The 15,802-nt window shown below is 53.5% G+C and overlaps 1 long non-coding RNA gene across 1 annotated transcript; it reads right to left on the bottom strand.

Moving 5' to 3' along the window:
- Positions 1 to 10,311: 10,311 nt before the first annotated feature.
- LOC123349598 lies at positions 10,312 to 12,111 on the bottom strand. Its single transcript, XR_006573593.1, has 3 exons — positions 11,869 to 12,111; positions 11,337 to 11,388; positions 10,312 to 10,576 (listed from the first exon to the last, which is right to left on the bottom strand). It is a non-coding gene; the product is annotated as an uncharacterized LOC123349598 (long non-coding RNA).
- Positions 12,112 to 15,802: the final 3,691 nt, after the last annotated feature.

The following is a 15,802-nucleotide window of genomic DNA, read 5'->3' on the forward strand; positions in this document are numbered from 1 at the left end:
AGGTGACCAGCTCTCTGTGGAGAAAGAAGTAGTTCGGGACTATTTAGAAAAGCTGGACGAGCACAAGTCCATGGGGCCGGATGCACTGCATCCGAGGGTGCTAAAGGAGCTGGCCGATGAGATTGCAGAGCCATTGGCCATTATCTTTGAAAAATCATGGTGATCGGGGGAGGTCCCGGATGACTGGAAAAAAGCTAATGTAGTGCCCATCTTTAAAAAAAGGAAGAAGGAAGATCCAGGGAACTAGAGGCCAGTCAGTCTCACCTCAGTCCCTGGAAAAATCATGGAACAGGTCCTCAAGGAATCAATTCTGAACCACTTAAAGGAGGGGAAAGTGATCAGGAACAGTCAGCATGGATTCACCAAGGGCAAGTCATGCCTGACTAACCTAATTGCCTTCTATGATGAGATAACCGGCTCTGTGGATGAGGGGAAAGCAGTGGATGTGCTATTTCTGGACTTTAGCAAAGCTTTTGATACAGTCTCCCACAGTATTCTTGCCAGCAAGTTAAAGAAGTCTGGGCTGGATGAATGGACGGTAAGGTGGATAGAAAACTGGCTAGATGGTCGGGCTCAACGGGTAGTGATCAATGGTTCCACGTGTAGTTGGCAGCCGGTATCAAGTGGAGTGCCCCAAGGGTCGGTGCTGGGGCCGGTTCTGTTCAATATCTTCATTAACGATCTGGAGGATGGTGTGGACTGCACCCTTAGCAAGTTTGCAGATGACACTAAACTGGGAGGAGTGGTTGATACGCTGGAGGGTAGGGCTAGGATACAGAGGGACCTAGACAAATTAGAGGATTGGGCCAAAAGAAATATAATGAGGTTCAACAAGGACAAGTGCAGAGTCCTGCACTTAGAACGGAAGAATCCCATGCACTGCTACAGACTAGGGACCGAATGGCTGGGCAGCAGTTCTGCAGAAAAGGACTTAGGGGTTACAGTGGACGAAAAGCTCAATATGAGTCAACAGTGTGCCCTTGTTGCCAAGAAGGCTAATGGCATTTTGGGTTGTATAAGTAGGGGCATTTCCAGCAGATCGAGGGATGTGATCATTCCCCTCTATTCAGCACTGGTGAGGCCTCATTTGGAGTACTGTGTCCAGTTTTGGGCCCCACACTACAAGAAGGATGTGGATAAATTGGAGAGAGTCCAGCGGAGGGCAACAAAAATGATTAGGAGGCTGGAGCACATGACTTATGAGGAGAGGCTGAGGGAACTGGGATTGTTTAGCCTGCAGAAGAGAAGAATGAGGGGGGATTTGATAGCTGCTTTCAACTACCTGAAAGGGGGTTCCAAAGAGGATGGATCTAGACTGTTCTCAGTGGTAGCAGATGACAGAACAAGGAGCAATGGTCTCAAGTTGCAGAGGGGGAGGTTTAGGTTGGACATTAGTAAAAACTTTTTCACTAGTATGGTGGTGAAGAACTGGAATGGGTTACCTAGGGAGGTAGTGGAATCTCCTTCCGTAGAGGTTTTTAAGGTCAGGTTTGACAAAGCCCTGGCTGGGATGATTTAGTTGGGTTTGGTCCTGCTTTGAGCAGGGGGTTGGATTAGATACCTCCTGAGGTCCCTTCCAACCCTTAGATTCTAAGATTCTATGATTCTATGATCCCAGTGCTTAGCCTGTGGCCTCGGGAGCCCTGTCTGGGGCCGCAGAGAGCTGCCTGGACTCCTGCTGCTGGCTCCGCTCCTTGCTGGCCGAGCTCGCGTCGGCCGTACGCTCGGCCCAGCAGTATTTCCCTGTCCCGCTGTCTGCCCGTCATGGGGGCATGTTTGAACACCGCATCGATCTGCCCCAAACATCAGGGAATGTTCTAGACATCCATGGGCAGAGCCTCTCGTCCTGGGACCAGTCGGCACATCAAGCGGGGGACACAGGGAGCCGCTGGCCTCCCTTGATGGCACCATTAAACCCTGCAGCATAAGGACAGCCCCTGCTCCCCCGCCCAGTGGAGGGTGGCCCTGGCACCCTGCATGAGGGAAGAGAAGTCAGTGCTCTCCCTGCTGGGAGCCCGAGGCCCATAGGACCTGCCAGAGGAGAAAAGAGAGACAAAAGGTTCATTCATCCCTGCCTCCTGCTTACATCCTGCACCCTCAAAGAGGGCACCAGCCATCCATCCCACCCTTCAATGGAGGAGGGGAGGTACGTGGGGCAGGGGCAGGGCGGTCGCCTAGGGTGCTAGGACTTGCACGGGGGCGCCTCAGGGCGTAGGGGGGAGCTGCTGCAGGGGGGCACCTCAGGGTGGGGGCTCGGGGACGGGGGAGGGCACAAGGTGGAAGTTTTGCCTAGGGCGCAAAACATCCTTGCACCGGCCCTGGGCAAGGGAGCCCCCCAACCCCCTGGTGTGATCGGGAGACTGGTGTATTGGGGGAATAGAACCCCTGGCATGGCAGGGAGAAAGGGGATGGCAGGGATAGATGTACACAGAATCTCAGGTGTGTGGGGGGAGAAACTGGAGGATCCTGGTATAGGGAAAGGGAGGGTAACACAGAACCCCTGCCATGGGAGGTAAGAGGGGGATGGAGGGCATGGGGGAGTGGATATGGGGGTGCACACAGATGCCCTGCCATTGAGGATGTGAGGGGAATGGAGGGTATGGGGGAGTGGTTATGGGGGTGCACACAGAGCCCCTGTTGTAGGGGTGGGTCAAAGAGAGGAGGACATGGGGGAGTGGTTATGGGGGTGCACACAGAGCCCCTGCCATAGGAGTGGGTCAGAGAGAGGAGGACATGGGGGAGTGGTTATGGGGGTGCATGCAGAGCCCCTGCCATGGGGAGTGGGGGGAACAGGGGTCTCTGGTATGGGGGAGAATAGGAGGGAGCACACAGAGCCCCTGGCAGTGGGGAGATTGGGGGAGTTCCAGGGAGTCCCTGAAGGGGCATTAACTATCGTAACGTGGGCTTTCCTTGTTGGCCATATAAATGTCTTCTCCCTCTTTGACTCCTGCTAACTCCCTGTCCCTGAATCCTTGGCCACAGCGGTGCAAAGCGTGTTGTACAGACAAAACTACACAGGATCTTTCCAGGGGGCAAGACAAAGATGCCACATTTATTATGATAATTTGATTTATGACCAATAACTAATATATTAATCCTTATACACACATTATACCTAATAACTATACGCGCACACACACACACACACATCCATCAGATGTTCTGCAGCTGCTGCATAGTTACCAGTCCTGAAGATAGCATGAGTTCGTGGCTTGATTTTGCAGCTTGGGTTCGTAGCTTGTGGCGGTAACAGGCCAGGAAAGCCGGGCACAAGGACGAGCTGGGTCTCTGGTGGGCATGCACCGATGCCCTTCCATGTTGGCAGCAGAATGTTACCCTCCAAAGTTTTTCATCTTACCCATCCTTTTTGTAGGCTTTAGTTTGAATCCAGAGTCTATAGGTCTTGCTGTGTCAGGCTGCCTCTGGGTTTGGTGATTGATCACCCGTCAATTGCAGGAGTGACTTTCAACCTCAGACCTGGCTTTGATTTTCCTTTTATTGCACCTTTTCTTTTTAGGGTGGACTCTTCTTACTTTGTTAGGGCTCTTGTCTGCAACTTTAGCCAGTGGGGTTTGAACTCTATTTCATCAGGACAGGCTGGGGCTGGAGGTTGATTCCATCATCCATACATACCTTAGGCCTTGGCTACACTTGAGAGTTGCAGCACTGGGGTGGCTTTACAGCACTGTAACTCACTCCCTATCCACACTGGCAAGGCACATACAGCGCTGTATCTCCGCGGTTGCAGCGCTGCTTGTACTCCACTTCCCCGAGAGGAATAGAGAGTATTGCGCTGCTGCTGCAGCGCTGCGCCGCCAGTGTGGCCACCCAAAGCGCTGTGATTGGCCTCCAGAAGTATTCGGAGATATCCCAGAATGCCTGTTCTAGCCAATCTGCTCATCAGTTCGAACTCTATTGCCCTGGCCTCAGGTGACCAACCGTCAGACCCGCCCTTTAAATTCCCCGGGAATTTTAAAAATCCCCTTCCTGTTTGCTCAGCCAGGTGTGGAGTGCAATCAGTGAATCTTCCCAGGTGACCATGCCTCCACGTGCCAAACGAGCCCCAGCATGGAGCAATGGCGAGTTGCTGGACCTCATCAGTGTTTTGGGGGGAGGAAGCTGTGCAGTCCCAGCTGCGCTCCAGATGTAGGAATTACGATACCTATGGGCAGATATCAAGGGCTATGATGGAAAGGGGCCATGACCGGGATGCCCTGCAGTGCAGGGTTAAAGTGAAGGAGCTGCGGAGTGCCAACTGCAAAGTCCGCGAGGGAAACCGCCTCTCCGGTGCTGCCCTCACGACCTGCCGTTTCTACAATGAGCTGGACGCGATACTTGGGGGTGACCCCACCTCCACTCCAAGGACCACCATGGACACTTCAGAGTGGGGGGAGGAGGAGGAAAGCGAGAGTGAGGGTACTGGAGTGGGGGGAGACACCCTGGAGTCCCTGGAGGCATGCAGCCAAGAGCTCTTCTCAAGCCAGGAGGAAGGTAGCCAGTCGCAGCAGTCGGTACTTGGTGGAGGACAAACAGAAGAGCAGCTTCCTGGTAAGCGGCTTTTATTTTCAGGATGGAAATTTTTCGGGAGAGGAGGGTTAGGGCTGCATGCATGCATGCCAAGATGCGGAATAGCGCATTGATGTGGTCTATCACGTCGCGGTAATCGGCCTTGGTAATCTCTTTGAAAGTCTCATCCAGAACATGGGCAATGCGCTTGCGCAGATTTATTGGGAGAGCCACTGTGGTCCTTGTCCCAGTCAGGCTAACGCGTCTGCGCCACTGTGCTGCGAGGGACAGGGGGACCATTGCTGCACACAGGCAAGCTGCATATGGGCCAGGGCGGAAGCCGCATTGTAGTAGAAGACCCTCCCTTGCTTCCCAGGTCACCCTCAGCAGCGAGATATCTTCCAGGATAAACTCCTGTGGAAAATGTGGGGACAGTGTTCAGTGTAGGTGCCCCCTGCAGCTGTTGGCTCTCCCCAAGGCACAGAAACCCAGAGGACAGTACAGCCCTGAAACAATCAGTCCCCCTCACTCACCATTTCGGGGCTCCTGTGGGTTATGTGCGCTCTCTTTGGGATGGGAAAATTATGCTATTGTGAAGACTGTGTGTGCCCTCCATAAGTGCGGGGGAATCATTACTCTCTCTGGTATAAACAATGCTGCCTCTGTTAAGTGTTGCATTTTGCCTTTACAGATGCAACCTTAAGATCTTGGCTGTCTGTGTTATCACCGGCTGAGAGACTGCAAAACCTCCGGAAGAGACCGCGAAAAAGCAAAGACGACATGCTGCACGAAGTGATGCATCAATCTCTCACAGAGAATCAAAAAGCGCAGGAGTGGAGGGAGAGGGAAAGCAGGATCCGCAAGGAAAACGCAGTGCACCGGAAGCAAAGCACGGAGCGGCTGATAAGCATCCTGGAGCGCCAAGCAGACTCTATCCAGGCGCTCGTAGCCATGCAGGCAGAGCACTACCACCCTGCCCCCTCCCCCCCCCGCAGCCCTTGTCCCAAAGCTCTTTCCCTTGTGCCCCCATGTCAGCTCCAACCCCTCTTCCCCAACATCCGGGTTCTTACCACCACCAGCTGCCTCCAACACCTGTATGTTCACCAACCAGCCCTGAGAACTATGACCCTTGCCCTCTGCACTCAACCCCCATCGCCATGCAGTATAGCCATCCTGAAGTGCAGCACTCGTTGCACAGCACTCCAGACAGGACATATGCAAATCTGTGATTGTACCGTTCCCCACCCCACCCCACCCCCCTGCCCTTTCAGATTCCCAAAAAGTTGTGTTTCTTTTAATAAAGTAATTTTCTTTTCAATAAATGAATTTTTGGCTTTGAAAACAGTCTTTATTATTGCATAAAGTTAGAGATACCTTAGCCCAGGAAAGAAACAGGCACTGCAAATCAGCTTAGCAAACACAGATTCCTACTAACATTGTAACCACTGCACTTCACTCCCGTGCAGGGCACCAAACATTACTGTTGGTTTTCAGCCTCAAATTCCTCCCTCGAGGCATCCCTAATCCTTGCAGCCCTGTGCTGGGCCTCTCTAGTAGCCCTGCTCTCTGGCTGTGCAAATTCAGCCTCCAGGCGTTGAACCTCGGAGGTCCATGCCTGACTGAATCTTTCACCCTTCCCTTCACAAATATTATGGAGGGTATAGCACGTGGATATAACCGTGGGGATGCTGTTTTCGCCCAAGTCCAGCTTCCCATACAGAGATGGCCAGCGGCCCTTTAAACGGCCAAAAGCACACTCCACCATCATTCGGCACTGGCTCAGCCTGTAGTTGAACCGTTCCTTGCTGCTGTCAAGGCTCCCTGTGTAGGGTTTCATGAGCCAAGGCATTAATGAGTAAGCGGGGTCTCCAAGGATCACAATGGGCATTTCGATGTCCCCTACTGTGATCTTCCACTCTGGGAAAAAAGTCATGCAGCTTCCTGAACAGGCCAGTGTTCCGAAAGATGCGTGCATCATGCGTTAATGTTAATGAAATGCCCACGGTGATCCACAAGCACCTGGAGAACCATAGAGAAATACCCCTTCCGATTAATGTATTCGAATGCTAGGTGGGGTGGTGCCAGAATAGGAATATGCGTCCCATCTATCGCCCCTCCACAGTTAGGGAAACCCATTTGTGCAAAGCCATCCACAATGTCCTGCACGTTCCCCAGAGTCACGGTTCTTCTTAGCAGGATGCGATTAATGGCCCTGCAAACTTGCATCAACATGATTCCAACGGTCGACTTTCCCACTCCAAATTGGTTCGCGACCGATCAGTAGCTGTCTGGAGTTGCCAGCTTCCAGATTACAATAGCCACCCGCTTCTCCACCGCAGCGCATCTCTCAATCTCGTGTCCTTGTGCCGCAGGGTGGGGGCGAGCTCCTCACACAGTCCCAAGAAAGTGGCTTTTCTCATCCAAAAGTTCTGCAGCCACTGCTCGTCATCCCAGACTTCCATGACGATGTGATCCCACCACTCAGTGCTTGTTTCCCGAGCCCCAAAGCGGCGTTCCACGGTGCTGAGCATGTCTGTGAATGCCACAAGCAATTTCGTGTTGTACGCGTTACGTGACTCGCTATCATCGTCGGACTCCTCACTGCCACTTTGGATCTTAAGGAATAGCTCAACTGCCAAACGTGATGTGCTGGCGAGACTCGTCAGCATACTCCTCAGCAGTTCAGGCTCCATTTCCCGCAGACCAAAACGGAACACAGATCGCACTGCACAGAAACCGTTGAAAGATGGCGCCAAATGTGGACGGAAAAACAGGGATTGCTGAGATGTGAAGCGATGCATCACGGGGCGTTGGGACAGGAACCAGAATGCCCCACACCCTCTGCCCCCTTCCCACAACCCACAGTGCCAGAATGGGAAGAGGTGCTCTGTACAACAAACGCAATTAAAAACCTGAAAGTCCCCAGCGTGTGCCTGGCCGCCAGTGATAAAGGTGCTGGATAGGGTTGCCAGGTGTCCCATTTTCAACTGGATGCCCGGTCGAAAAGAGATCCTGCTGGCTGTGCTCGCCCGGTTGGTGGTGCCACACAGCGGGGCTGGCAGGCTCCCTGCTAGCATCTGTGCTGCTTGGCTCCTGGGAAGCAGCCGGCATGTCCAGCTATTAGGCTTATGGGTGGCCAAGGGGCTCCGCGTGCTGCCCCCGCCCACAGGCGCAGCTCCCATTGGCCGGGGCAGGGCAGGGGATGAACTAGCACGACTCGTGAGCGCTCACTAAAGGTGGCTGCCAAGGGGTCGTGGCACGTGCCTCTCCTGCTGCTGCTGGCCCTCTTCTCCTCGCGCTCCTCCTGTGGCTGGGCCTAGCTGCGGCGTGTGCTCCTGCAGCGACCCCGCGGTCTGTCACCCCATCGCTGGCACCCAGGAGTTCCAGGTATGTATCCCCGTCTCCGAGTGCTGGGAATGGGGCTGCTGGAGGGGAGGGGAGGAGAACGAGACCCGTTGGGATGCGAGGAGGTGCTGGGAAGCAGAAAGACAGTCCCTCAGGGAGGTAGGGCTGTGCCCAGCTCAAACTGGGATGAAGACAGGGTGGCCGGAACGTCCGGTTGAAAAGGGACCCTGGCGGCTCCAGTTGGCACTGCCGACTGGGTCATTAAAAGTCCAGTTGGCAGCACAGTGGAGATCCGGGGGACTCCCTCCCTGCCCTGGTACCACACGGCTCCTGGAAGCGGCTGCCATGATCCTGTGGCCCCTAGGCACATGGGTGGCCAGGGAGGCACTGCGCACTGCCCCCACCTTATTGCTGGCTCTGCAGCTCCCATTGGCCTGTATCCGCGACCAATGGGAGCTGTGGGGGCAGCGCCTACGGGTGCTAGAGCAGCACGCGGAGTCTCATTGGCACCTAGGCACTGCAGAGATCTGGCGGCTGCTTCTGGAGAGCTGTGGTAAGCGCCGCCAAGACCCCGAACCCCCTCCCATACCCCAAACCCCTGCCTCAGCCCAGAGTTCCCTCCTGCACCCAAACTCCCTCTCAGAGCCCGCACCCCCCAGCCCCCTACCCCAGCCTGGAGCCCCCTCCTGCACCCCAAACCCCGGATTGGCTCATTGATCCCATAACCAGAACCAAAGGGAAGGGGATTGTCTCAAACCCCAGTGCAGCCAGCGACCTGCCCTCGGTCGGGGCCCTTACCTGGCTCACCAGCAGGCAGGGCCGGCTTTAGGCCAATTCAATAAATTCCCCTGAATCGGGCCCCGCCCCTAAGAGGGCCCCGCGCCCAAGCCCCAGTACGGCGTACCGGCAAGAGCCAGGGAGCCGTACCGAGGTGGCCCGGCTTCCCCAGGGGGCAATTTAAAGGGCCTGGGGCTCCCAGCAGGGGCTGGAGCCCCAGGCCCTTTAAATTGCCACCAGAGCCCCCCTGCTGGAGCCCTGGGGTAGGGCTCTGGGGCTCTGGGGGCTATTTAAAAAGTCCAGGGCTCCCGTTGCTTCTACCGCCCCGGCCCTTTAAATAGCCGCTGGAGCCCCACCACTTCCCCAGGGCTCCCTCGGCTATTTAAAGGGCCGGGGCGGTGGAAGCAGGGGAGCCCCGGGCCCTTTAAATAGCCCCTGCGCCCCGGGCTGCTGCTGCTACCCTGGTGGGGGAGGGAGGAGGAGGGGGCATTCACCGTACAGGGTGGGCTGTACCCCCTGTACCCGCACCCGCTGCCCTGCCTGCGCCAGCCCCGCACCCCCTGCCCACACCAGCCCTGCACCCCCTGCCCTGTCTCCAGCCAACCCCTCCCACACACCCCTGCCTGAAGCCAGCCAGTCCCGCACTCCTCTGTCTCCAGCTCTGCCAACCCCTGCCACACCCCCCTGCAGCCCTGCCTGAAGCCAGCCAGCCCACCCCACACACGCCTGTCTCCAGCCAGCCCTGCAACCCTTGCCCTGCCTGCAGCCAGACCCTACCTCCAGTCAGCCCCTGCCCTGCCTCCAGCCAGCCCCATGTCCACTGGTGCCCTGCAGTTCCCAGGGCAGTAACCCTGCACACCTGCTTCAATGAGAGGGGCAGGGAGCAGCTGGGACCCACACATGTGCACACACCCCCAGGGAGTGGCGGGGACCCACACATGTGAAACGGAGCTCAGTTGTAGTTCAGGCCCAGCTTTTTAAAAAAGAACTTTTGGTCGGGTTAACATACATCCGTATTTTCCCGGACATTTCAGGCTTTTTGGTTCTTAAATCACCATCCGGGAGGAAAATACGGACGTATGGTAACCCTGTTGGTACAAAAAATACGTACTGTGGCACATCCCTAAATCAGAACTTTTTATAGGGAACCGGTTGCTAAGAAATGAAAGGCTCTTTTTTACATGTGTTTTTTTTTTTAGTCATCCCTGCTGGCGCCCCACTGAAAATGTTCGAATTGGGCCCCGCACTTCCTAAAGCCGGCCCTGTCGGCAGGGGCCCCATCACGTTGGTCGTGTACACCAGGGACATGTTCTCCAGAATCTCAGACTCTAGTGTGTTCAGCTTTATCACCCCAGCGTTGTTCATCAACAGATTCAGCCCCGAGCCTTTCAGATGTTCCTCAACTCTGGCTGCTGCCGCCTTGATGCTGGCTGGGTCAGTAGCTTCTATAGAGACAGAGCAGGGGGTTCAGGTGCATGATTCCTCCTCCCTCATGACACCCCATAGCACACCCCTCTCCCAGGGGCGAGGGGGCTTCTTACCACCGTGGTTAGAGATGGGGGTGGCAATTGGGGGGAAGCTGCTTCTGGGCCCAGAGAAGTGGAGTTATGGGGAGTCGGCAGCAGGGAAGGATAATTGAAATAAAAACTCAGACCCGGCTAACTACACTGACGTAACCTTTATTGAAACCTACTTGGCAAACTCGATACAGAGGGAGGCTACTCTGTGTTTCCTGGATGTTCATATTCCTGCTCTATTTCATACCCCATGGGCAGAGGGGCCATGGGGGTTAGGTGGGTCACTAGGAGGGGAGAGTTAAGATGGGGATAGAGACTGGATGGCAGTTCCTCCCTCTTAAGGGTGAGCAACCAGGGAGAGAGGTGCATGACAGATTGACTCTTCCAGCTGGGATTCTCCTCACACCCACTGGCAGAGGTGTTGGGGGGAGCTGAAAAATGAAAAGAGGCTGAAAAACCTGATTTGTTGTTTAAAGTTTAAATTTTAAAGTCTCAGGGGCCAAACTCTTGACTGGGTGGGGGGTCTGTCTGATGGGTTGTGATCTCTGTGGGTGGCAGTTCTGAAGGCGGGTGCTGGGGCTCCCTGAGGGAGCCGGGAACCCTGGGGTGCAGAGGGGTATTGGGGTTGCAGTGTGGGTGCAAAGGTGTAAGTGCTGGGGGAGCCTGGAGCAGCTGGCTGCAGGGCCCCATCCTGGGACCTTCCCCTTGCACTGCAGCTGCCGCCTCTTCCAGCCACCCCTGCCTCCTGGCTGCTGCTTCCTGGCCCTGAGGTGAAGGGAGAGGAGGTGCCAGGCTGCTGGCTTAGGAGGTTACACAGCACTCTCTAGTGGCAACTGACAGCTCCCTTGCTGCAGCTCTGCTGGATGCCTGAGGCTCCATCCCAGAGGTGGGACTGCATGACAGAGCTGCCCAGGTGTGATTGTCACACGAGCGACCTGGCACACAGTGGCCCTGGGGCTTTCCCAGCCCACCCAGGGCTCTCCGACCCCTGCAGGGCTCCCCACTCACACCCGCCTTCTCTGGGGCTGGGTAAAGAGTCAGTGGGCTCCGAGTGATAATTGACTCTGGTCCTGTTCTCCCCACTGAGATCTGGAGGGCAGGGAACGGGGCTATGGAGAGGGACAGGGAATGGAGAACAAAGGGACACGGAGCAAGGGAGCCTCAGCTCCGGGCCCAGGGCAGGGCACCCACCTAGCACAACGATCATCAGGTCTGGATGCCTGGACGTCAAGTTCTGTAATTCCTGAAAGAGAATAAAGTTAATGATTATTGATGGATCTGCCTGTGATGGGTTGGATCACAGAACCCCCCTTGGGAGCTGCCACCCGATGTGCCAAGACTACCCCTGCTCCTGCTTTCCCTGCCAGCTCGGGACCCCAGCACCGTCTTGCTGAGCCAGACACACTCCAGCACAGACCCAGGGTCTGAATTACTTGCCCCAAAGCTGCAGGTTTACCTGAACGCAGCTCACAGAAGTGTATAAAGCTTACGCAGGATAAACTCATAAATTGTTCGCCCCCATAACACTGATAGAGAGATATGCACAGCTGTCTGGTATTAATACATACTCTGAGTTAAGTAATAAGTAAAAAGTGATTTTATTAAATACAGAAAGTAGGATTTAAGTGGTTCCAAGTAGTAACAGACACAACAAAGTCACCAAGCAAAATAAAATAAAACGCGCACATCTATGTCTAATCAAACTGAACACAGATAATCTCACCCTCAGAGCTGCTTCAGTAAGTTTTTTCCTCAGACTGGACACCTCCCAGGCCTGGGCACAATTCTTTCCCCTGGTACAGCTCTTGTTCCAGCTCAGGTGGTGGCTAGGGGATTCTTCAGGATGGCTCCTCCTGCTTTGTTCTGTTCCACCCCTTTGTATATCTTTTGCATAAGGCGGGAATCCTTTGTCCCTCTCTGGGTTCCCACCCCTCCTTCTCAAAGGAAAGACACCAGGTTAAAGACGGATTCCTGTTCAGGTGACATGATCACATGTCACTGCAAGACTTCATTGCCCACTTGCCAGCACACACGTATACAGGAACTCTTACAGGTAAAACACACCCATCTGCAGACAATTGTCCTGGTTGATGGGACCCATCAAGATTCCAAACCACCATTAATGGCCCACACTTGGCATAATTACAATAGGCCCTCAGAGTTATATTTCATATTTCTTGTTTCAGATTCAAGAGTGGTACATTTATACGAACAGGATGAGCACACTCAGTAAATTATAAGCTTTGTAATGATACCTTACAAGAGACCTTTTGCATGAAGCATATTCCAGTTACATTATATTCGCTCATTAGCATATTTTTATAAAACCATATAGACTGCAATGTCACACCGCCAGCCCCAGGCCATCTGCATGTGGGAGGGAGGCTACCCCCAATAACGGTGGCTGCCACCTTCCACAGTTTTCAATGAGGCTGAAGCCCAGAGGCAAAATGGCCCAGGTGGATGGTCAGGGCCCAGGGACTGTGAGGAGCAGCAGAGACCCTGTGACCTGGGAGGCTCAGGGCACTGGGGGAGCAGAAAGCAGGATTGGGGGTGCAGGGAAATGCAGGTCAGGGGTCATGTGGAAGGCAGGTAGGAGATGTGGGGGGCAGGAAGGAGGCTGAGGCAAGTGCAGGGGGATGTGGGTACAGGGGGGAATGTTTTACATCCAAGTAATACACCAGGCTCAATAATTATTCATTGAAACTTAACAGTCTTTATTGGTGTCATAGGTTTATTCCCCACTTTGAACTTTAGCGTTCACAAGATGGGGACCTGCATGGACTCCTCTAAACTAAAATCCTAGTTTAGATCTGGTTCTCGCTGCCACCAGTCAAGTTTTAAGTGTCTGACACACTCCCTGTTCCCCCATAAACTTCCCCTGGGGAACACAGATCCAAACACCTTGAATCTCAACACAAAGGGAAATAATCCATTTCCCTCCTCCCCTCTCCTAGTACTTAGGAGAGATACCTGGATTCAAACTCCTTGAATCAAACAAAGAGGGATTCACTTTTTCCCCCTCCCCTTCCCCTGAAAATCCAAACAAGGGAAGAAATCAAGCAAGTTCTAAAAAAGAAAAGATTATATTAAAGAAAGAAAAAAAAAGTACACTCTCTCTGTATTACCAGGATGCAAAAATACAGGGTCTAACTTATAAACCTGGAGAGGCTCTCCCTCCCCCCGCTCCTTTCTCAGAATAATCAAAGTAACAGCAAACAGAAATAAAGATATTTCTCCAGCAAACACACAATTGCAAATGTAGAAATCAAATTATAAGACTAATCCGCCTTTCTAATACTCACTATACTGGATAGTAGGAAATACTCCAGGAGAACTTGGAGACATGTCTGGCCTCTCCTAGATCCAAAGAGAGCACACAACTCAAACAAAGAACACAGACAAAGCCTTCCCTCCACAGGGATTTGAAATTATCCTGTCCCTTGATTGGTCCTCTGGTCAGGTGTTCATCAGGTTACTGAGCTTGTTAACCCTTTACAGGTAAAAGAGACCTTAACCCTTATCTGTTTATGACAATTGGATACATAAGTAACAGCTTTCAGAGTAACAGAGCATCTAAACTCCCATCTCTCTGTCAGTCTAACCTCAAACCAACAGCCTCCTCCCGCTGTCAGCTCCCACCCCCTGGAGACTCTATTCATGCTCCTCCAGCCCCAGGAACCCCACTTCTCCTTTCTGTTAATGTTCACAACAATGTATTCGTGTGGTGGGGAAGAGAATTATCTTATCAGCTTTCCCTAAGTCCTGTAACAGGCCTCCATTGCCACAACGAGCGTCTGACTTCTATATTTGCTGTATTGTTGAAGGAATGATGTCGTTTTCCATTTCTTGCTGATCTGGGTGCTGTGCTATATCGTTTCTTCTTTCAGAGGAGTCAAGTCTTTCAGGTAAAAATTGCAGCAGATTTTGTCTCTGCACTTGACCATTATTAGTCGTGATATTATAAGATTGAGGCATTACCTCTTTCGTTACAGTGAGCTTCTGAGCCCCATTTAGGCCATTATAGACACGTACTGTAATATTTAGTTTCAAAGAAGGTAGTTTATGCAATTCTCTATCACAATAATTTTGATACAAACTCGACTGATATTAATACTTATTCCTTTCCTTATATCCTTCTTGAAAAAAACATTGGTAACCTCCTTCTAAATTTTCTGTTGTCACATCTGTGCAGGTGATAAACCTGGCTGTAAAGGCAATGTTCTATAATTTAATAATGCCAAATAAGGGTTAGGACTTCGGCTGGGGGTGAGGGCTCTGAGGTGGGGCCAGGGATGAGGGGTTTGGGGTGCAGGAGGGGCTCCGGGCTAGGGAGTGGGACCAAGGGGTTCAGAATGTGAGAGGGGGCTGGGCTGTGGGAAGGGGGGAGGGCTCCTCCTGGGAGTGCGGGCTCTGGGGTGGGGCCGGGGAGGGGGGGTTGGGGTGCGTGAGGGAGCTCAGGACTGGGGGAGAAGGTTGGGTGCAGGGGGTGAGGGCTCTGGGGTGGGGCCAGGGATGAGGGGTTCAGGGTGCAGGAGGTGGTTCCAGGCTGGGGCCGAGTGGTTTGGAATAAGGGTGGAGTCTCAGGCCTGGGACAGGGGGCAGGGGGTGTGGGTATGGGAAGAGGTGTGGGCTCCAGGAAGGAGTTTGGGTGTGGGCAGGGGCTCAGGGCTGGGGCAGAGGGTTGGGGTGTGGGGGGGGGAGGTTGGATGCAAGCTTTGGACAGTGCTCACCTCAGGACGCTATCGGAAGTGGCCAGCATGTTTCTCCAGGTCCTAGGCAGAGGGGCAACCATGGGGCTTTGTGCTCTGTCCCGATATGCAGGTGACCCCTGCAGCTCTCATTGGCTGCGTTCCCAGCCAATGGGAGCTGTGGAGCTGGTGCTCAGGATGGTGTCTGCAGGCGGGGGCAGCTTGCAAAGTTCCCCTGGCCGCCCCTCTGCCTTGGAGCTGGAAGGACACGCCCGCCACTTCCAAGGAGCCGGGCACAGAGCCTGCCTGCCCTGCTGGCACTGTGGCCAACCAGACTTTTAGCAGCAACTCAGGTGTTCTGGTCAAAAACCAGACAGCGGGCAACCCTAATGCATGGCACCAGAGCTGAGAGAGGGCTGGGGCACCAGGAGAAAAGGGGGAGAGAGAGCCAGGGAAGTGGTGCCATTGGGTCCCAGGCACAGACTTGTTGCTGCTGGGTGAAGACAGCGATAGGAAATGGAGGGCGGTTCCCCTGTCTGAGAGGGGAGAAGGTCAGTGAAGTCTGCAGCTGTGCAACCAGGGAGTTGCTACATTTCTGTGTGCACTAAAGGCTGATGGTTCAACCTGAAATTCTCTCTCTCTCTCTCTCTGTCTCACACACACACACACACACACACACACAGAGCATATGGGGGAGTTAAAGTCAAAAACAGGCAAAAAATGATTGGATTCCCTTACATTAAAATCTTCTGACTTTGGGAGTCTGACTCACGATTTTTAATCTCCTGAGGTAAGCAATCCAGGGAAGGTCTTGTGAAAAAACATACCCCTGTATTCACACCCTACACACCATGGTAATAACCTCTGTACAAAAGGATGCTTTGTAAGGTATCATTAGAAAACTCATACTTTGCTGGTCAGTATTGTCCTGGTAAAATTTGTGTGGCAACATTGTATGTGAAGGTG

Source organism: Mauremys mutica, chromosome 14 (assembly GCF_020497125.1).
Source record: "Mauremys mutica isolate MM-2020 ecotype Southern chromosome 14, ASM2049712v1, whole genome shotgun sequence".
NCBI classification, from domain to species: domain Eukaryota; kingdom Metazoa; phylum Chordata; order Testudines; family Geoemydidae; genus Mauremys; species Mauremys mutica.